The 22937-nt window shown below is 43.2% G+C and overlaps 1 long non-coding RNA gene across 1 annotated transcript; it reads right to left on the bottom strand.

Annotated features, from left to right (window-relative positions):
* Window positions 1-137: 137 nt before the first annotated feature.
* On the bottom strand, window positions 138-12469 carry LOC128107870 (uncharacterized). Its single transcript, XR_008217228.1, has 3 exons — window positions 12401-12469; window positions 6196-6412; window positions 138-1268 (listed from the first exon to the last, which is right to left on the bottom strand). It is a non-coding gene; the product is annotated as an uncharacterized LOC128107870 (long non-coding RNA).
* Between the last annotated feature and the right edge of the window lie 10468 nt (window positions 12470-22937).

Below are 22937 nucleotides of genomic sequence, written 5' to 3' on the forward strand. Positions count from 1 at the left end.
CATTTTTACATTTTATTTAAGAAAAAAATTATTCATTTTACATACCAAAGATCCCCCTCTTCATTCCTCCTGTCCCCCCCCCAGCCTCCCCCTCCCAAACCACCCCCTTCCCTCCTACAAGAAGGTAAGGCCTCCCATGGGGAGATACATTTAGTAGAGACAGGTCCAAGCCCCTTCCCCTGCCTCAGCTGAAGAGAGAGAAGAGGGATCCTACAAGCAAGGGGCATCAAGATCAGGATGGGGAAACCTACAGAGACAACCAAACCAAACTAGTGGGAACTCATGAAATTTAGATCAAGAGCTGTGGGGCCTGCATGGGACTGGACAAAGCTCTCGCATAGCCAGACAGTTGTGTAGCATGATCTGCTTAAGGGGCCCCCTGGCGGTAGGATCAGAATCCAACCCTGGTGCATGAGCAGGCCTTTTGGAGCCCACTTCTGTGACGGGACAGCTCGCAGATTTTTACGTTTTGCCCACGTGACCACGTGGCATTGTGCCGTCCATGCTGTCATTGCCGTTAGGAAATGTTACAGATCTCTCTTGAAGCCACCTCCTATGTGCCAACCCTCGAGGGCAGCACACTCAGGCACACTCACCCCACTTGTTCTTCCCAATCATTCTCTAAAGGGGCACATTATTTCCTCCCCCTTCACACAGAAGAAACCAAAGCAGAGATTTTAGTCCTTGGCCCAAAATCTCACAGCCATTAAAAGGCAGATCCATGATTTTCCTAGCCATTCTCCCACTAGGGCACAGCCAAGTGGCTTTTGCTTGAATAATGGATCTGGAACAACCCTAAGCAGCGGGGAAGGGTAGAAAACAGTGCTGAAAACCATATGCTAAAGCAAGGCACACTGGTGAGGACTGTGCTTCCACCCTCAACCCACAAAACTGAGTTGACTTCCCTGCGGGGCAGCACCCAAGGGACTGAGCATCCGTGAAAACTGTGCCTTTCCCAGGACGTCGGTGTGTTTCCGTACTGCTCTGCCCGGCCATCTATAAATACACATGCAGCTTGAGAGCCCCCAAATGCCACTACACCCATGCCTGGCCCAGGGTTAGCGCAGGTAACGGGAAGGACAGACTTAAGAGCGGTTTTGTTTGTGTTTTAGAAATATCAGTGATCCCTGCTCAATATGCATTTGGGATGATTTATCATCTGCTCGATGCGCTGCTGGCCTCCTGCAGTCTGATGTTGAGTCTCTCATCCTGCCTGCTGGAACCGATGTCAGCTGGGCAGCAGAGCTCTGTCAGAGCCTGGGAAGGAACTATTCCAAAGCAGAGAATAAATAATCCTTTAAATAACAAGTTTTAGCTAAAAGGAGAGCTTTTTTCTCTATATAAATCAGTTACACACCGCTTCTGCAATGTGCCTCCTGTCCTGACAAAGCAGAAGATTCCAATGAAACACAGCTTCCCCCACCCTGGGACATTTGAGGGCCACCTGAAGGCTGCAATTCCAATTGCATGCATTCAGTTCTTAATTGTCACTATTCTAACAGTAAATCCTTTATCTTCCAAATTAAATCCCCTCTTTTAATCCTAAAACCAATATCTTAAGTCCTTTTTATTTTTTCCCATTTCTTACCCCTCAAAATCCATATCAGTTGATTCTTCCTTCACAGTAATCCCCAAAGTGTCCCTTCCCTGCTACCTAGTTAAAGCCTGCATTCAAGTATGAAGCCTCTGTATAACAATTGATCTGGCCTCTCTGTGATGCCCTCCCACACACACATGCACAACACATACACTTCCTGCTTTTACATTAGCTCCCCCTCGACTTTTTCAGGAGGATCCATGTACCTTCCTCTGCCAAAGTCCAGACAAGCAAACAAGCCATTTCTCAAGAGAAACAAAGGCCTTACCATGTGTTTCTTCTGGACCAGACTCAACATGGTGGGTCGCCTCTACTACTGCTCTACTCCTTCTGTCTTGTTGGTAAACGAAACAACACCTCCCACAATGGTTCACAGAGTCCAATACTACCAGGAGCCCCTGCTCTGGGCTACACACTGTGAACGGTACTGTAATGAAAACTGCGTGTTTTTACCCAAGGGTGGTGGATTTTCTGTAAGTCCAGTCAGGGAGGGGTTAGTCCAGCAAGCTTCCAGATGTCCCCCGCCCCAATCTCCACTTGAATGTACCCAGCCCAAATTTCGACTTTCAAATGATACACAAATATATCAGTGTGCAGGGAAACACCTCAGTGCTAGAAGCCTGCTCTTCACGAGGAGAGGCTATGCTTTACAGATGCCAAAGACTGAGTGTAAATGGTTTTGGTTAAGAAACATAAAAATGAAAATAAAAATAAAAATAATGAAACACAAGCTTACATTTAATGGGCAGAAGATGAGGTTGTTCACAAGAGCCCATAAATACTTCTAACACCGGCTCTCAGCTCGGGAAGATGATCTCCCTTGCTCCTTTTACTTCCACTTGAACACTTACTCACAATGAATGGTAATTGCCAGATAACTTGCCGTTTCCTCCAGTAATCGGGGAATTCGTTGGAAGCAGAAACTGCTTTACTCACCGACATTTCCCCAGAACCTGGCACAATACTTTGTACCTGGTGATAGTATGTGTACTAGGACATTTCATGAGTGAATGAATGAATGGGTGAACAAATGATGTATCCTAAGAATACCTGGGGGTGGAGGCAGCTCAGAAGAGGGAAAGTCAGCAAAGGCTTGGAAGAGGGAAAGTTCCTTGGACAGTTGTGGAATGACAGACAGATGAGTGTCCTGATTGATGGAAAAGCACACCAGACAGAACCACAAGGCCGAGCTTCCTATGCTGGGGACACTGGACATGATCCTGTGTGGCAAGGACCTCAGTGTTCTGTCCGCCTGAGTCCTCTTGCCCTCTTCGCCCTCCTCCTCCTGACAAGTACATCCTGTAGAGTGACATTACATTAAGGGCAACAGAGTGAGCTGAACCTAAAAACGCCTGAGGCTTTCAAATAACAGCAAGTATAAAACAACTTTCAAATGGACAAAGAGCTTGAACAGCCAATTCCAAATAAGCTTGTAGAGCTGGAGTTCTCAACCTTCCTAATGCTATGACCCTTTAATACAGTTCTTCATGTTGTGGTGACCTCCAGCCATAAAATTACTTTTGTTGCTACTTCCTAACTGTAATTTTGCTACTTTTACGAATCGTAATGTAAATATCTGTGTTTTCTGATGGTCTTAGGTGACTCGTTCAATCCCAAAGGATTGAGAGCCACAGGCTGAGAACGATTGTTGTAGAGTTATTTAGCACCACTTGTCCTCAGGGAAAGGCAAAGCAATACCACGATGAGATGCTATTCCACACACATTTTTATCGTACAGAAAGTGGCAAGTATTGGTGAGGATGGGAAAAAAAAAACCCTGAAATTCCAGTAGAACAGCAAAGTGGCAATAACACTGTACAAAACCAGATGGTGACTCCTCAAAAACTTAGACCCACAATGCCATGGGGTTCCACAGTCCTACTTTGGTGTAAACAACTTTAAGAATTGAAAGTAGGGATATGGACAGACATTTGACATAAACATTCTTAGCAACATTATAAACAAACAAAACATAACAAACCAAATGTCCATCAACAGATGAATGGACAAATGAAATACAACACATGCATGCAATGGAAGATACTCTTCCTTTAAAAACATGGGACAGAAGAAAGGAAATTCAGATACGCACAAAACCATGAATGCGTGTTGAAAACGATGTGCTAAGTAAAGTAAACCGAAAGCAAAGGTCACATACATTGCATGATTCCACTTACATGCAGTACCTGGAGAAGTCAAGCTCACAGAGGCAGAAATTATGGCAGAGGCTATCAGACCAGGAACCAAGAGTGGAAAGAATGGGTCGTCATTGCTTAATGGGTAACTTTTTAATATGGGATAATGTCAAGGTTCTGGAGAGAGATAGTGAGTGTTGTATATATTATGAATATAGTTAATAACACTTAGATAAAACAGTAAGCTTTATGCTTTTATGTTTTCTATAATATAAAACCAGAAGTTCCAATGGGAAAAAAATTTAAAGTTCCTAAAGCTTTGGTTTTTTTTTTTCTTTGTCACAAAAAATATAAGGGACTCCGTGGTTACCACATTTTCTCATTGTTTGCTCTAAACTACAGTTCTGAAATATGCTATCTTGGGTCATCCAATGTGGTGATATTTTATTTGTGCTCTAATAAACAGAGTTTGCCTGGAGATCAGAGGAAAAAGCCAGCCATTATAAGTAAACACAAAAGTCATGCAATGTTAGCACATGCCTTTAATCCTATCACTTGGGAGGCAGGGGTCTGTCTGGATCTATGTGAGTTCAAGGCCACACTGGGAACAGAGCCAGGAGTGGTGGCACATGCCTTAAATTCCAACACTAGTCAACCATGGAGGTCTGGAGGTATGTACAAACAGACAGGAAGTGACAGAGCTGGGCAGGAAGAGGAAGTGATGTAGCTGGACAGAGAGAGCAAATCAGATGGTCGAACAGCAAGGTGTATGTGCATGGGTAGACAGGAAGTCGCTTGCATTGGGAAGCTACAGAGTTGGTGAGGTAAGGTTAGCTGTGGCTTTCCCTATTTCCCTGATCTCTCAGGTTTTCACCCCTATATCTGGCTCCATGTTCTTTATTTAATAAGACCATTTAGAAATTCATCTAAAGTCCAAATTTATAGAATATGTCTCTCCATGACACATTCCTATCATCTTTTAGTTCTAAAGGTCTTCTGGGGAGTTCAGTGGGCTTTGCAGGGTGTGGTGGTTTGGATATGGCTCGAGTGTATCCCCTCAAGAAACTGAGAAGCTTAGCCCCAAGAATGGCAATATTAAGAAATGGTGGGTCCCAGGCCCAGAACCAGGGCTATGAGTTAGCCCATCTCAACATTCACCTCATCTATGAACTGCTGGAGCATATGAAGGGGCTAGACTCGCAGACCCAAAGCTACAGGATCCCCATGACACAGGACAACAACAGGATATCCAAGAAGAGCCCCAGTGAGGGCCCAGTATAGGGTAGCAGAAGCCAGTGACTTTTAGAAGGCCAATGACTCATTGCAATGGATACCTACAAGTAAAGATATATGGATTAAAAGGTATACTGTGTGATTCACTGGACCACACTATAGCTTCCACACTGAGATTTTTTTCTTTTTGTTTGTTTGTTTGTTCTGGTTTGGGGTTTTTTTTAGTTTTTTTTCTTTCTTTTAAATTGTATTTTATTTTGTGGGGGGAGGTTACAAGGGCAGAGGGTGGATACGAAGGGATGGGGAGATGAATGGAATTGGGATGTACAATGAGAAATCCACAAATAATCAATAAAATGTTAAGAGAGAGAGAGGGGGGGAGAGAGAGAGGTGGAGGGAGGGAGGGAAGGAGGGAGGGAGGAAGAAAGAAAGAGAGAGAGAGAGAGAGAGAGAGAGAGAGAGAGAGAGAGAGAGAGAGAAAGAAAGAAAGAAAGAAAGAAAGAAAGAAAGAAAGAAAGAAAGAAAGAAAGAAAGAAAGAAAGATAGGGAAAAATAAATGGTGGGTCATGTAAGTAGGTAAGTCATTCCAAGCATTGTCCTTAGATGGTTATTTTCCTCAAGAAATGATCAATAACATAACAAGATGGGCCCTGCACACTCTTCTGGCTTCCCATCTCTCCAAGTGATTTCTTCTGCACACCACAGTGGTTCTGTTTCCCTTACTTCTTGGCAGTGTTAGGTACTCACCATAGACCAATCCAATAAGCTCATCTGATCTTGAATATTTAACTACCAGAACTGTAAGCTAAACAAACCTCTTTTCTTTCTCTACATTTTTTTTTTTTTTTTTTTGGTTTTTTTCGAGACAGGGTCTTTCTCTACATTTTACAAAGTACCCAGCCTCGGGTATTTTCTTACAGCAACAGAAAAGTAATACAAGGGAAAATGGTATTTCTCACAGCTAGGATTATTTGTTTTCTAATGTTATCACCTGCATGACTTCTTCCTACAATACCAAACGTTTTAGTGCTTGTGTTTCTGAAAACATGAAAAGACCTTTATCAGGCAATAAATAGTGTGATTTGCTGCCTAGAGGTACTTAGACATGGGGATGCTGTGAGCCTTTGGGAGAGAAGGTTTCTACCACTTTGTAAGGAAGAAGACCCCACCTCTTACTGTCAGGCGGTACCATGCCTGCCCCGGCTTCTCTTACAGCCAGGTTGTACTCACTTTCCTGGGAACACAAAGCTGGTGGCAGTGCCATGCAGGAAAGAACCAGGGACCCTCAGGGACTTGGGCATAGTATGGGTCATTCTTTGTGCTGAGTAGTGTCAGTCACGGTAGTCTCTTGAAGCATTTCCTGATGTTCACCAGTGTGTCCAGTAATTGCCACACTTCCTGCCATGCTGCCAAATAAGAATTCTGGTTTCATTTCCTCGGGGAAGGCCTGGCATGGAAGAAAAAGGAAATGGTTTTAAGAAAGAGGTTTTGAGTTCCAAAAGCCTAGGACTTGGAGCATACACAAAAGATTTGAATATAATGTGATCAGTCAGAGAATGTCTCCTGTTCCTGGGAGGCAAATAAAGGTATCCCACCTGGGTAAAGGATGCCATAGGAGAAATCTGAGATTTAGAAGCTTCTAGACCTTTAGGGAGGAGGGTTCTTATCCCTGCCATGCCCAAATCATACCAGGTACCCAAGAAAGCAGCAGGAGCCCACTTTGTGTTGAGGAATGGCCAAAATGCAGTGACCCAGTTCCCATGGGGGCCAGGGACAGGAGCCGCAGAGAAGGCACACTACATGAGGTGTGAAGACAGAAGACCATGGGAAGCTTTGTGGGTTTCCTGTGTCCCTGGAGGAACCAGAGAATAACATTCCTTGGCATGTGCCAGGCAAAGAACAGAGAGCCAGAGCAGGAAAGCAGCCAGGAACTGCTGCTCGGACAAGTGGTCACAGCAAGGAAGGAGGACATTAGCAGATGTGTAGATAGATGTCAGCCCACAGCTGTGACAGGATCCTCATCCACCAGCCAAGAAAGAAAATTGTAGATTGGTCCAGCAAAGTCCCTGCGTCCTGGTACAGTGGATTCAGATAAGAAATCCTGAAGCAATGGGAGGGATAGGCATCATCTTGCCTTAAGACCCAGGTTTGTGGTCTCTGATTCATGCCAGCCACATACGAACATGTGCATCACTTACTAATACCCAGTAAACTCAGATTTTACTCAAGGGTTAAGTTCTAATATTGGGCTCATGACGTGAAAACCAAGTATATTCACAATTGACCCTGAAAATATCTTAATTTGCTCATAAAAATACAGTACTGTGCCATCGCTTAATAAATTCAAAGCAGCCAGATTTTCCTCCAACTTTGAAACAGATTGCTGGCTTCTATTCCCCAATTTAGCACCAAATATAGTAATTGGCTTTTGTTTAGAACTATGTTGTTCAAAAAAATTAAAAATAAGTTATTTTATCTTCAATGCTAGAATCATATGCATGTCATTATGACTTCACCACAGAGGAGCCAGGGACTAATAAGGAAAAAGTTTTCCACGCCTACCTCCCTTTGGACACCTCACAAGAGGGATGGAAGAGACCTTCCCCCACAGCAGGCATTGACAGCCTCCTGCTAAACTCACGACTATTCTCCATGTGTATTTTGTGTGGCTGGGTTAGTGCCACCTTTAAATCTAGTTTACAGGGTGCTGAGGCTTGTGTGAAATGACTATTCTGGAAACTGTGTGCCAGCTGTAACTTCACACCACCTCCAGTCAACACAATTGCAACTTCATAGTCACCAAAAGGCCCTCTCACTCCAGTGCATCTATCAGACATTTTCCCAGAAGGCTTTCCAAGTGAGTCAGAGGATGGGTTTACACACCTTGTGCACAGCTTCATGCCAAAGGCCCATGAACATCTCTCCTTAGCCCACTCATCCCTGTGTGGCCCCTTTCCCCATTCCCCAATGTCTCCACCTTCTGCTCACAGACTTCGCTGGTTCAAACATATGTCGTCCCCCCCACCCCCCGCCGCCACTGTCAATCCATCTAACAGAAGGGCACCTGTGCCTACCAGAAGTCCATGAATTAAAGGTACAGGGAAATGTGTGTAAACGTTTTCCTATTGCACATTAATTCTTTGTGAACATGATCTGAATTCTGTTTACCACCTTAGCGACTGTCACCTATTAACAAGTTGGATATGCTAGACACTTTGTATTTGCGATCCTAATGGTTTCCTAGAATAACCCCAGGAAAGCTCTCCAAGTCACAATTAGGAGAAACCAAGGGTCAGAGGTGAAAGTCATACACTGAGTCCTACAGCTCAGCCCATAGTCACTAGGTTTATTCACACTGCCTGCCATCTACACTGAGGAATGTAGGGGTTTTACTTCAACGCCCATCTCATGTCCAGTCATCCAGGTTTTGAGATGCACTGTGGAGTGATAGCCAGTTAAAAATACAACCACATAGTCCAAGCCCCCATAGAAAGACTGAAAAAGCTATTGGCTAGCCAGTCTATCTCCATTTATCTACCTTTCGGCTAGAAGTTGCTATAGGACACAATTCTGACCAATAAATAAAATATAAATGGAAATTATTAGATAGAGACTCTAGCAAAGTATTCAGAAAAAGCCAGTCCTCTCCTAATCCCTGCTTGTTTTCTTCTTTTTAAAAGCAGGGTCTTATATATCCTAGGCTGGCCTCAAATTCACTACGTAGCTGAGAATGAACTTGAACTTCTAATCCTGCTTCCACCTGGCAAGTTTTGGGTGTCTTTTTTGCATTCTGGTGCTGTGATTAAACACTACAACCAAAAATTAGGTGGCAGAGGAAATGGTTTATTTGACATACAGGTTACAGTCCATCATCATGGAAAGTCAAGGCAGGAACCTGTAGGCAGAAACTGAAACAGAGACTGTAGAGGAACACTGCAAATGGGTTCCTATCTAGCTCACCCCTAGGCTCACAGTTAGCCACCTTTCTCAAACATCCCAGGCCTGCCCACTTAGGGATGTACAACCCACAGTGGGCTCCCCCACCCCATCAATCAGAGATCAAGAAAAAGCCTCACAGACATGCCCACAGGCCAATCTGATGAAGGTTCCTCCTCAACTGAGAGTCTTTCTTCCTGGTATGTCTAGGCTTGAATCAAGCTGATAAAAACTATGACACTGAGTAGTTATATCTCACCATGCCCAGTTTGTGTTGTGCTGGGGACTTTGTGCATCTGAGGTAAGCATCCTACCCACTGAATTATACCCACCCCCCAGTCCTTTTCCTCTTCCTGCTTCAAACACAGATGTCAAGACCTGTAGTGCTGCAGTCCTTGTGTGCCACAGAGACTATTAAGATAATGCCATGGAAACATAGAAAGTACACACCTGAGATACGTTTCAGCTGCAAACCACCTACTGTGTCTGAGGAGAAAGTCAACTCCTTATTTGCTACCACCTCTTGTAAGGTCTTCTTTGGATGATCATTTTCCATGTACTGTGTTACACTTAATAAATAGCCTCTTTCCTGCTATCAGGCACAACCCAGAAGCGCACCAGCCAAGGACAAACCAAGGGTGACAATACTCAAACAGTGTCAGGGACTTCTCTCTCCAGCCTTACAAAAGTCAAACTCATCCTGGAGGATGAGGGAAGCATGGTAAAACCTGCCCGCAAATGTCACATTCAAGTGAATGGAAATTCTGCAGACCATACCCTCACAGGGCATGCGATTAAAAGAATTAAAATAACCATGTGCATGTGGGAAAGGTGCTTTTCATACTTCCCTTCATCTTGTTTTTAATAACCAACTCTCTCTGGTAGGAGGTGTCTGAGTTTGGTCCCAGGAGAGTTCTTCATGCACAATGTGATCTCCAGAGTAGACTTCAGATCGGAAAGAAAAATTCTGCCATGTCACTTTCAAACCACTAAATGGGTTCCCTAATGATTCTGGGCTAAGGACTTTTGAACATCTGAAAACCGAAGGAGACACCAAGTCTGCTGAAGAGAAAGGAGCACGTTTGGGGGAGGGGTGGCAGCCACCATTCACCTTGTGCTGAGTGTTGATGGGTGGCGTTGTCAGCAGGAATGAACCCAGTGAGCAAAAGAATTTGCCACCTTCATGCCAGCGTTAAGGGACCCAGAAAAGGTCTCGGCCTTTCTGGGCACTGCTGCTGCTTGGACACCAGGCAAAGAGCATTCAGGGCTTGCTACATAGAAATGAGGCTTATCCACATCAAAAATTTAGACATTAACCCCTATTTACAACATTTGTTCACAACATACGGCCGAGAAGCTTTTTAGTAAATCACTTGAGATGAGCTGTCTGGCCTCAAATAAAAGATGTTTGCCAATTTCTTGGTAAGGCAGAAGAAGAGCTCTTTATCAAAAGCATATTAGCATATTTTGCCTCATTAATAACTTCACTGCAGCATTAATTTGCCTAATTATCACATTTGGAATTCAACATGGTATCTAATTAATTCAGAACCCAAAAAACAAACCCAGAATTCTAAAGTGCACTGGCTCTTGCTGGGACACCCCCTTTTTCCTTAGGGATGGGTGTTTGTGCAGGTGTTTGTGTGTCCCACATCTGCCCAAGAAGGACATAGCATTCATTGGGTCCTATGTAAAAAAAATAGATGTAAAGCGACCATCTCCCAACATTAGCAAGCTTTGTTTCCTGCCTTCAATCTCTTCTCTCATGTCTTTTGTCTCTTCTTTGTCACGGCTTTTCCCAAAGTCCAAAGGCATACACAAGAGCAAACGGATGACCAGTGGCCTTTTTTTGCCTGCCAGGGCCTTCGGCACTAAATAAATGAGCAGTGTTTGCCCACCTTTCCCTGGAAACCCCTTCTGTCTAATTTCCAGAAGCCGTGGGTAAACACCTAGCTGACATTATCAAAAATAAAAATCAAAGCAAAGCTGCTGAAACCTCCAGAAATGGTTGAGCCTGTTAGGAAACAAAACCGAAGAAAACTTTGGCTCAGGGCTCAGAAGAGTGTACCATCAACTCCCCTACATCCATACCCCTTACCCTTCCTACAGTGGTATCCATACTGTGTGCTGCCATGGGCACAAAGAAACACAGAAAGAAGGATTCAGGTCTTCATGAGGTTGCAGGGAAAAAAAAACAGTTGCTTAAATAAATTTTGTCTCCAATGTGCCTGCTTCAGGGCTATTTTTAAAACATAAAGTTGTGGCCAAGAACAGTCAGGTCGGGTTAATATACTAGGGATGTTTAGATTTTAAAGGGTGTTATTAACCACCCAATAAGAAATGCAGTTCTGCAATCTAAAATGTAAAGCGTGGGGCCTGCCTTCTTCAGGTAATGTATTCCAACGCAAAGAGCAGCTATTTATAGATTGCAAGGCACATTGCTACAGGTCAAATCTCCACCAACAATAATCCACTTCCATAGGCAGAGAATTTCCTCTGTGGATGCATATTTTAAACACTCCTAAGCTGTAAGCCTACTGTTCTGCCTTCTTCTAGATTAAATTCATTTAGATAATGAATAGTCTAAATTCAATAGTTTAATCCACAAAAATCACCAATGACCAAGAAAAAATAATGTAGTTGCTGTGTGGCTGAGTTTTTCCTACCTGGTACACCTGACAGTAACCTACCCTTGAACCTTTGCAGCTCACGACCAATGTACCCAAAGTGAAAAACAGCCTTAAAACGAGTCTAGCAGACTTTCACAGCACACTTACCCAGGTCTTAATAGTTTATCTTGATATCTTAGCATAGGGAGCAGATCATAGACGCCTCAATATTAAAGAACGGGGCCTAAGAAAATGGTTCAAACAGTAAAGTACCTGCTACTTAAGCATGAGAACCTGAGTTAGGATCCCCACCACTCACATTAAAAGGCCGGGTAACCCCAGTGCTGGGAGTGTGGAGACAAACGGATCTCCAGAGCTGGCTGGCCAGCCAATCAACCCAGTGAATATTGGGTTTAGCGAGAGAATCTGACTGGCTGCCACATACATGTGCACACATATGCACACACATACATACATACGTGTACTCACATACACACTACACTCACACACACCAAATATCCCAGCAAGAATCAGCTAATATGCCTTCAAGCCAATATTTTAATACAATCTATAAGAAAACACCACTACTTTTTCTCCCTGGAACCATAAGACTGCTCATCTGTGTTATTGAACATTGCAACCAGATACTGCTGGACCACCAGCCTTACCCCACTGACAGACACAGGCTATACCTAAGTTGCCAGTAGGAGAAGGGAAAACACATTAAAATGCTCCCATACTCCTCGGAAAATAGACATGAGTCTACCTCATAAAGCTGTCACACCACCAGCAAAGATTTAGTGTCTCTTCAGGAGACAGAAATGCCCAGAGTAACAGGGTCCAAGGTTAAACGGTGTAGGGAAGGCATTTTGTGGGTGTTTCTCACTTACCTCCAACCTGTCAATCTTCACTTCTGTGGGCCCAGGAGGCATGGAGTGGCTTTTCAACCCTCAAAAAAAAAAGGTATTAAGAAAAGAAAAGGCATTTTTTTTTAATCCTTCATGCTCAATAAGACCGTGCAGACATAAAATCCCTCATTTAAATGCCCCGAGTTTTAATATAAAATGTATTATACAGGAAAAAGATTTTATTACCATTAAATTCTTGCTGCAATCCAACAAAAGAAGAAACTGACCTTGAATTTAAATCTTCTGCCTATTTTAGAATCCTCTATTATCCTAAATGTTATTTACTGAACATATTTTCATTATCTCGCTTCTTTTTTTGGAGAAATAATGATTTCTTTTCCCCCTGGAAGGTCTAAAAATGTGCATTGTTTTCTCAAGACAATTCCAAAGACGATTTTGCAAAGAAATGCTAATACAGACCAACTCCTGCCCAGAGACCACAGAAACTCAGTCTTAAAACAGTGATAGAAATGGGCTTCCTCTGGTCCATCAGCCTCAAATTGAGGTGGAGGAGTAAAGAAAATCTGGAGGTCATGTAGTACGACAAAAGGAAGTGAACAGTGAAAAAATAGCCCAGGTGGAAGTTATAAAGAGGAAATACTTAAGAGGCAAACAAGACATAAAAATCATGATTTTTCACAGTAAAAATAGTCATGGATGAGTGCAAAACTCAGACATTATGTCATCACTCAAGTGGCATATACTTCTATCTGTTATGGTCTCAAAAAGTAACAAATGGCATAATCAACTTGGGTAATCCGGCTGGCTTACAGTAGGCCTGCTCCACAAAGGTGGGTGTCAGTGTTACGGAATAATGTAGTTCTTATGGGCTAGCAACAACAGAGACCTACCTAAGCCTGAAGAAGCAAGGGGTAGGAGCAAGGGCTGGAAGGTCAGAAATGGGTCAGCCTGGGCTACAGGATAACCCAGTCTCAATAACAAAATCAGCAGAGGAGAAACGAGGTCAAACTGATACGTAACTCATTTCCAACCATCTGCTTATCACCAAAGCCTTGTTTGTGTCTCTCATTGACCCAACCCAACTATAAACCACAGGACAGGGGCCCCTATGAAGTAGGAGCCTGTCATCTGCCAGGGCACAGAGAATAGAGAAGGATGGAGAGTGTGTCTGCAAGGACAAGAAGAAGACATCCTACATGTAAGGACCAAAGAATTCAAACAAACGAGAAAATAAAAAGTCCAGCAAACCATCATTCAGAGCCAAAGAGTAAAATTGGTGAAGTCAGCTGAGCATGGTGGCATGCACCTATGATCCCAGCACTTGGGAAGTGGAGATGGAAGAATCCAAGTTTGGTGCCAGCCTGGGCTACATAGGATGATCCTGTCTCAAAAAATCATAAACAAGCAAACAAAAATAATGGTGAATTCATAGGAATCTCTGGTGTCAAATTAAGCTCACATTAAGTTCTGCTCTGCTATTTACTGTATGATATAAAAAATTTTACAGACTGAACTTTGCCTTCTCTAAAATAGGGTTATAGCTTATCCTTAGGCATTGTTTTTGAGACAGCACTAGCATTTAATAGACTTATAAATCCTGGTTCTTCCATCTCCCCCACTCATACTCTTTTCCTTCCTATGAGTTTATCATTATTATTACTATTATTATTATTATTATTATTATTATTATTATTATTATTATTATACTGGAGATCAAACCCAAAGCCTTGCAATGCTGAGAAAAGCAATCTACCACCGAGTGCCATCCCAAAGTCTACACAAACTCAACTCAATCATGTTACAAAGAACATAAGAAGCGATGAGCCATACCTCTTTGTAGGTTTAGACACAGCATTGTCTCACTTTGGAAGTATCAAGGACACTTCATTCCACTTGTAGTTTCTGTGATTTTTCTCCCAGCAAACTATTGGCCAGAGAATGAGCCTGGAGCCTAACTCAAATCTTTGAAGTATTCCCTGCCGCATCATAAGCACTCTGGCAGCCTCCCTGGGCACCTGCACTCGTTATGGTGGGATTGCTACAGGCATTGTCATGTGCTCAGGCAACAGAGCGGCTGGCAGATCTTCATGCTTCTGGGTTTATTTCCCTCTATTCACCTTGAATCAGAAGGAAGTGAACACTATAGGGGAAGCGACACTGGGTTACACACAAATCCTTTCTAAGAACCTAATGGTACATTCTTTTTTAAAAAAGAACAATGCCTGCCTGTTTCCTTTTGTCTTCTGAGGGACTCTACATCTCATTCCTCAGGGTCATTCCCCCAGCACAAAGTTCGCCAGCACACTCTAGCTTTCATGAGACCCGAGGAAAGAAACTTTACAGCTCTTCTGCACTAAAATGTAATAACTTTCTCCACACGGCTGCACAAAGGATTTCTTTGGGAACAAGGGACTGAGTTTCACAGTTGCATAAATATAAACTAAAGTAGAAATCCATCTTGGAGTCTGCAGGCACGCAGTCAACATTCCCATTTTTCAAGAGTCTCAAGGTCATTCTTCACTTTGTGTTCTTTCAGCTGAGCTTTAAAGTTGAGCTACTTTAATAATTCATGACATCATACCATTAAAATATGAGTATTTTCTACCAAAGGAAACAGCCTCCCCTGCTCCCCTTTCTCAGTGGAAGAGGCCCAGACGAGCCTCTGCATAGGAAAACAGTGTTGTTCACAAGCATTAACTGATGAAGTTTCAGAACCAGCCTTGCAATTTAGTCTACCACGGCACACAATGACTTTTATCATGAAAAGCCAGCGCCATATGCCAGAGGAGACAGGTTAAGCCTCTTAAATGTTCCTGACAACAATGAGCTTTCATTTATAAAAAGTAAACATCTGCCTCATGGGGAAATAATCCACAGCACAATGGGGATGGGTTATTTGTTTGCTTGATTTATTGTGACTGCGCTTGAGACTAGGGCATTTCAGACATCCGAGATATGTCAAAATAGGGATGATTTTTTTAACATTCAAAAAACAGTTTGAAGCCTTTTCTAGTCATCAAAGAGGAGCTCTGTCCGTTACAGATACTTACCATGAGGAAATGATGATTTCAAAAATGAGAAAAGAAAAGACCAGAATTCAGGCTTTCGTTCTGTCCTTGCTAGCTATATATCTTGGGCAAATTATTTAACTTCTCCAGCTTATATTTTCCATGGCTGTGAGTGAGGGTCAAAATTAAATCTATTCTGCCAAGTGAAAGGGTTCTGATGAGGCATTGATGATTTATGACTGTGGAAGTCCTCAGTAAACTGTGCAGCAAAACAAATGTTAAGGTGGTGCTTGGTATTAAACAGACAAAAAAGACATTTTGCTCTACGCTTTTAAAAGTCAATAGGCAGAAGATTTATTACCCATGTAGAAAAAGAAATTTCCTCTTGCTTATGGATCTTTCCTGGAAATGCCTGCAACCCCCAGATTATCTTACTGTGGCTCAGTGTGCATGACAATGGTCCCTTGAATGTCACCTGGTAAAATCAGTGATCACAGTGATTCATCATGGGCATGCCTGGAAAGAGGGCAAGAGCATCATTATTCCACGACCCATCTTCATCACCATCCACAGCCTCAGCAGCATCCCCTACGGTCTGCAAATTTCCTTTCGGACATTTAAAACATTGATACTCATGAAAGCTGTAAGTAGACTTATTTAGACATGAGAAAACTGGTATTCAAGGGACTCTAATGCTTAAGTAGCAAAAGCAGTGGAGAAACTGAACCCCAAGGAAAAAGACTGTAGTGACAGTCACCCACTCCTTCCTTGTGTCCCCAGTTCCTATACAAACATCTACCCCTGCACCTTTAACTCTCCTCAAAGCCCCCATACCGACCTTTCTCTTCCCACATCCTTGAGAGAGGATCTGTTCTTTGACCACCTTTGATCTTCCAGTCAGCCCCTAAACAAAACTTGATACATGGGGGTACCTAAACAAAACTTGATACATGGGGGTACCTAAGCAAAACTTGTTGAATAAACAGGAAAAGAAAATAAATGGCAGGAGAAGAAAATGGCGATGTCTTCATTCTTTGTCTCCCAATTCCCTTATAGAAAAGTCTCTAGCCGATGACACCATGGCCCAGATGATTCAACATCCAAAATGGTTTCAAGGCAACTGGCTCAGATTAATACAGCTTCACGGACTACCCCATAAGCCTAATATTTTCTTTGTGTCCCCGTAAGATACAGCGCCCTCCCTCCAGCAGGAAGTAGTAAGAGAAGCTACGCCCGAATTCCCAAATATACCAAGCTGGCTTTGGAGATGGAATTGGTTCACTCCTTTTCTAAACCCAAGCACATTCCTAAAATAAAAGGTTAAAAGATTCTTGTGTCCCATATCAAAAGAGCCCTCTGGTGTGGGACAGAGAAAAACCAATATTTTTATTTAAAACAGGTTGATTATAAATGCAATCTCTTTCTAAAGAAGAAAGGGGGATAGTTTAGATATGATAGGATGAAAAGGTAGATTAATGAAACTACTTTTAAAGAGTAACAACTTGCTTAGAAATGTTTTACATTGTTATGGATTTTAGTTTATTGATACAAGTTTAAACTTAATTTTGTTATACTGTATATGTATTTCTACTCTTGTTGGAGGTATTATGTTTATGTAACTCATTTAAATTGTAATGGATAATTAAAAAATAAAAATAAATAAATGGGCCGGGCGGTGGTGGCGCACGCCTTTAATCCCAGCACTCGGGAGGCAGAGCCAGGCGGATCTCTGTGAGTTCGAGGCCAGCCTGGACTACCAAGTGAGTTCCAGGAAAGGCGCAAAGCTACACAGAGAAACCCTGTCTCGAAAAACCAAAAATAAATAAATAAATAAATAAATAAATAAATAAATAAATAAATAAATAAATAAATAAATAAATGGATATTTTCCTGGCCATCAAAAAAAAAAAAGAGAAAAGTCTCTAGCTTTACATTTTCTGAGGGGGGCCAGCAAGATGGTTCAACAGGTGAAGGCCCCTGCCATCAAGCCTGAGGTACTAAGTTCGATCCCCAGGATCCACATAGTGAGAGAAGAGAACTGACTCCCAAAGTTGTCTTCTAACTTCAACACACACTGCCCCACCCCACCCCATTCACACAAAAGAAATTATTAAAAATTAAAAATACTAATGAAAATAAAATGTCTGAGGCTTTGGAAACAAGCTTCTCTTGGGCTCAACTACAGACTCCATAGTTAGTTGTAGGGAAGCCAGTGAGTGACAGCAGGACCCAGAGGGAGATCTCAGAATACAGCTGGTTGGGAACACTATCTAGAAAGGAGGACACAGCAAAACACCTCAAAAAAAAATCACTCCAGGAACCACTCAGGTAAATGTGTATGCTGCCTGACCAAATCTCTCTATTGTAGTCTAGACTGTGACCACTCAGAGCTTTCCCAGCTGATACAATGAGCCTGTCCTGAATCGGGGTTGGTCAAACCAGCAGCATGGATGCCGCAGCCTCAGCTCTGGTGTACAGATAGCTGCATCTTCAGGCAGATCATAAACACATGTGGACCTAAGGGCACCGCGGAAGCAAAGAATGAACCAGTCAAACACACCCCCTTTTCCCCGTGAATATTCTGCTTTAAATAACAAACCACAACTGAGTGTGAGTGTGTGTGAGTGTGTGTGTGTGTGTGTGTGTGTGTGTGTGTGTGTGTGTGCATGCCCATGCATGTACATTCAGAGGCTAGAATAGGATGTCCTTTTCCTCCTACCTCAAACCCGAATACTCACCCCAACCTCCCCAATCTCCTATCTGTATGTAGCTAGAGTTTTCCTGCCTGGCCCACAGTCAGGACAAATCTCTCTCACCTGCCAGTCCCACAGCCGCTCAGACCCAACCAAGTAAACACAGAGACTTATATTGGTTACAAACTGTATGGCCGTGGCAGGCTTCTTGCTAACTGTTCTTACAGCTTAAATTAATCCATTTCCATTCATCTATACCTTGCCACATGGCTCGTGGCTTACCGGCATCTTCACATGCTGTTTCTCATCGTGGTGGCCGGCAGTGTCTCTCTGACTCAGCCTTCCACTTCCCAGCTTTATTCTCCTCCTTGTCCCGCCTACACTTCCTGCCTAGCCAATGGCCAATCAGTGTTTTATTTATTGACTAGCCAGCAACAAATTTGACATACAGACCATCCCACAGCACCTATCCCTCACGTTCACAACTCTAACATGTTTTCTTCCTCTAATTTTTCTAAAGTTGAAAATGTCAAACATTTGCAAAAGTAGAAAAATACTATCCCACATGTCCACAAGTCATAATGGAGCTTTGACAATGCTCATCTCGTGACCAGTGTGGTCACAGCAAAAACCCACCCTCTCCCCATCTTCATCCATACACTGAATTATTTCCAGTAAAATCCTCAAATTACCATTTCATGTATCAACATTTTGATATGTGTCTCCAAATAAATGGCTCTTTTTAGGGCCTTCCTGGCCCCATTTTTAACCTTCTTCACCCTTAATATTCAATTTATAAATAACTCACAGAAGTGTTTTCCATTGTGCTTTTATTTTGTCTGCAAACCTCATCCTCCTGAAGACTGGAAACACTTCTCATGCTCATCAACATTCTCCCTTGCTCACATAGCCACGGTATGGGTTGGAGGTATAGTTCAGTGGAAGTGTGCTAGCTTAGCATTCACAAAAGCCCTGGGCTTGATTCCAATCACCAAAAGAAAAAAAATTAAATGGTAGACTGGAATGCCCAAACAACTTAAAACTATCAAGTCGTGTCAGGTGACTATTTTCAAAAACTCAAAATTACAACCTTGCTCTCCCACAATCTCATGTGTGTGTGTATCATAGTGAACTATGTACTGTGTATGCACATGCATGTCCATGTGTGCATATTCAGAGGCCAGAGCAGGACATCAAATATCTTCCTCTATTCCTGTCCCCCTGTTGCCTGAAGTCAAAGCTCACCATTTCAGCTTGGCTGGCTGACCAGTGAACTTATGGGACCCACTTTTTCCCACCTTTCACTGACAGGGCTACAGGGGCACAAGCCAGGTCTGGATTTTATAGGGGAGTGCTGGGGGTTCAAATTCATGTCCTCATCCTGGCAGAGCAGGGACAACTCTGGTTTCTTGAGAGATGGGACGTTGACTAGCTGAAGTCCAAGCTTGGGGTCAAAGGACAATTTCCAGTGGTGATGTAGTAAAGGCATCCAAGCAAAACCTTGTGGTACTGGTGAGCTGCACAGGCAGAGGTCATAGTTTGGGGCATCTGACCTAAGGGGAACCTGCTAGGCACAAAAGCTGAAGGATATAAGCAATGCAGTCCTCAGAAGCCCATGTGGTGGCGCTCTGCCAGAGTTCAACCAAGGGCTGAACTGTACGTGAGTAAGAGGTGTCTGCAGAGGCTTGTGGTAATGGGGCCGTTCTGAAGTTTGGATCAGAACTGACATACTAGAGGCAAGCAGTGTCTGTAAGTTAGAGCGAGACCTTGACAACACTTTGTTCACAGTCCAAGCATGAAACACTGGGGGTGGCATATTCAGGAGTAAGACCCCCACCCCAAGTAAAGCTTACACTAGTCTACCCTTCTAAAATTTACAACCAAGCCCTCACAAACTGAGTAAAAGCTTACAAATTAAATTCCACAACTTAAAAAGACTTTGAAAATTTAAGATTTCCACAGATACTCCCTAAGAATGCACAAAAGCAGCCCCCCCCCCGCCCAAGTTCATTTTGATCTATAAGTAATCAACTACCGCTAAAACAGAAGTAATTTTAAAAGGATGGAGGGGCAGAGGATGTAGTTCTTCTGTCAGAGTGCTTGCCTGGCATGGGTTCAGTCCCCAGTACTGCATAAAAGTCTGCATGGCGGCCCACCTCTAATCATGGCACTCAGGGGGTGAAGACAGGATGATTAGAAATTTAAGGCCATCCTCAGTTACATAGCAAATTCGAGGCCAGCCTGGGCTACATAAGATCCTGTCTCAAAACAACAACCAAGTAAATCAAGAAATATCACAAAATATAGTCCCTACACTGATTCACCCACGATATCAGTATTGTGGTCAGTGAGGTCAAAAATGATTAGGCACACCAACAATTATAATGTAATATATACAGTTAACGGTAAAAGCAAGAACTAGAAACCAACATATGAGAGTCTTATATCTGTAATTTATCAGACTGACAAATTCAGGGAAATATATTCAAATCATCAAGGTAAACTAAAACCTTATTACATGAAAAGACAGACTTTCAGCAGAGAAAGGAGAGAGCATTTTAAACTGGAAATAAAAGCTTGCTGCATGGACTTCTGAGTAAATTGAAGGCAACAAAAGAAAAATCCAGTAGATTGGGAAACAGATCGATAGAAATCTATCCAATCTGTAAAAGAGAAGGAAAAATGGATAAAATGAATGGGGCCTCCAACTCCTAAGGACAATATCAAACAGTCTACCTGGTGCAATTTGGATTCCCCTGAGGAGAAGATGATGATCGCAGAGGAGGAAAATTACTGAAGAAATACCAAGACCTTGGCTCAGCTGGGAGACAAGAGCCCAGCTCTTAGCTGTGGGAGGAGACAAAGGAACAAGCTCAAAATGAGACCACTGGCTGTGCTTGTGGCTCAGTGGTGGCAGATGCAGACACAGACACAAGGCCTGGGACTTAAAGCCCAGAACAAAACAGGTTAAGGGAGAAGCTTTGCACTGCACAGCTGTCAATGCAGAGACGCATCCTGGGTCAAAGTGAGTGCTCAGCCCTGAATGGGACATCTTTATCAGCCCTCCCCTCCTCCCACCAAGGCTCAGGGAACATTGTCAAAGAGGAAGTAGAAAGCATGGAAGAGCCAAGGGATGGAAAGAAGTGATGTGGAATACTATCTCAGAGACATGACAAGGCTGCCCCCACCCCCATGAATTCACAGCAGCTATGGTCACCTGCACAAGACCTGCCAACATTCAAAATTCCAACATAGATGAGGGAGGTGCTCTCCAGGTCCCATCCCATACTGAGGAGCTATTGGCAGTTGATGGTTAGTGGGGGAAGGATAATCATTCTTATTTTTAAGGTGTTCCCATTGGTCGGCTTCCCATGTTTCAAAAGATGGCCCAACACCCATGCACATATGGACAGCACTAATTGGACTTAGTGTGGGAGGAGGAGGAAAAAGAATTGGTTCAAGAAGTTGTCAGTTGTTTGGAGGAAATATATCAGGAAGAATAAGGTGAGAGTTGGAGGAGGGAAATGGGGTTGGAGGTTGTGGTGGTTTAAAAGAAAATGGCCTCCCAAAGGAAGCGGCACTATTAGGAGGTGTGGCCTTGTTGGAGGAAGTGTGTCACTGTGGGGGTGGGCTTTGAGGTCTCTTTTGCTCAAGCTTCCCTCAGTGTGACTGTCAGTTGACTTCCTGTTGCCTGCACATACAGCACTGTCTGTTCCAGCACCATGTCTGCCCGCACACCGCCATGCTCCCCGTCATGATGACAATGGACCCAACCTCTGATGCTGTAAGTGAGCCACCCCATTAAATGTTTTCATTTTGAAGAGTTGCCATGGTCATGGTGTCTCTTCACAGCAATAAAAACCCAAACTAAGACAGATGTAATCATATTTTATTGTATGCACATATGAAATTCTCAAGAAAAAAAAACAGTTTTTATCATTTTGAAAGTCTTCAGTCACACTTGAAAACTAGCAAGAACTAGAACCGGAGAAGGTGCTGAGTCCCCTATTCATTTCATCTTTTCTTAATTTTTCTTTTACCTGTGAAATAGCATACCAGTTTCTGGACAGGTAGGCCAGCACAATTGGAGATTATCTCACTTTTGACAGAGTCCACAATAAAAGGCTCCTTCGGTTTCACAGACAAGGGGTGTTCTGGGGAAGAGGAACGGAAAGGACAAGAGTGGAGAATTAGCAAGCACGGAGAGAGAAGAACAGCATCTTTAAGGCTTCCCTTTTCCCCTATAGCAGAGTAGTTCAACAAAGGCATCTGAAGAGGTCTCTGCATGAGGCATAAAAGAAACAGAGCCGGGCAATGGCACAAGGCTAGCAACACAAAGCTGCAAAACGCTCGACCTGCCTGAGGGTCCTGAGTCCTCAACTGCAAATCCTTCATAGACTGTCGTGCACCGGCTGGGCAGGGACTGTGGGAAGGGAGAGTTCCCCCAGAGGCTTGTGAGCAAAGCCTTTCTCCTAGCCCACAGTCTGCGATGAAAACTAACACATAGGTTTTCAATCAGGAGCCAAACTCTTCAGAAAGAATAGCTGAAAATTACATTCGATGAAAAACTTCAGCTTAGAAAGCCAAGAAGCTCAGTGAGCCTCGAGCAGGATAAATACAAAGAATGCTACATGTAGGTACTTCATTGTCAAGCTGCTGGAGACTGACAGTAAAGAGGAAATTCTGAAAACAATCAGAGAACATAAGATTTCGCATGCAGGGAGCAATAATAGAAATGCTGGCTGACTTATTGCCAGAAAACGGGAAGAAAGAAAAGAGGAGGGGGAGGAGGGGGGAGCAGGGGGAAGAGGGGGAGGGCCAGAAGTCAATAGAATCACACCTCTAAAATACTGGGCA

This window comes from Peromyscus californicus, unplaced genomic scaffold, assembly GCF_007827085.1.
Source record: "Peromyscus californicus insignis strain IS unplaced genomic scaffold, ASM782708v3 Scaffold_12__1_contigs__length_115047231, whole genome shotgun sequence".
NCBI classification, from domain to species: Eukaryota; Metazoa; Chordata; class Mammalia; order Rodentia; family Cricetidae; genus Peromyscus; species Peromyscus californicus.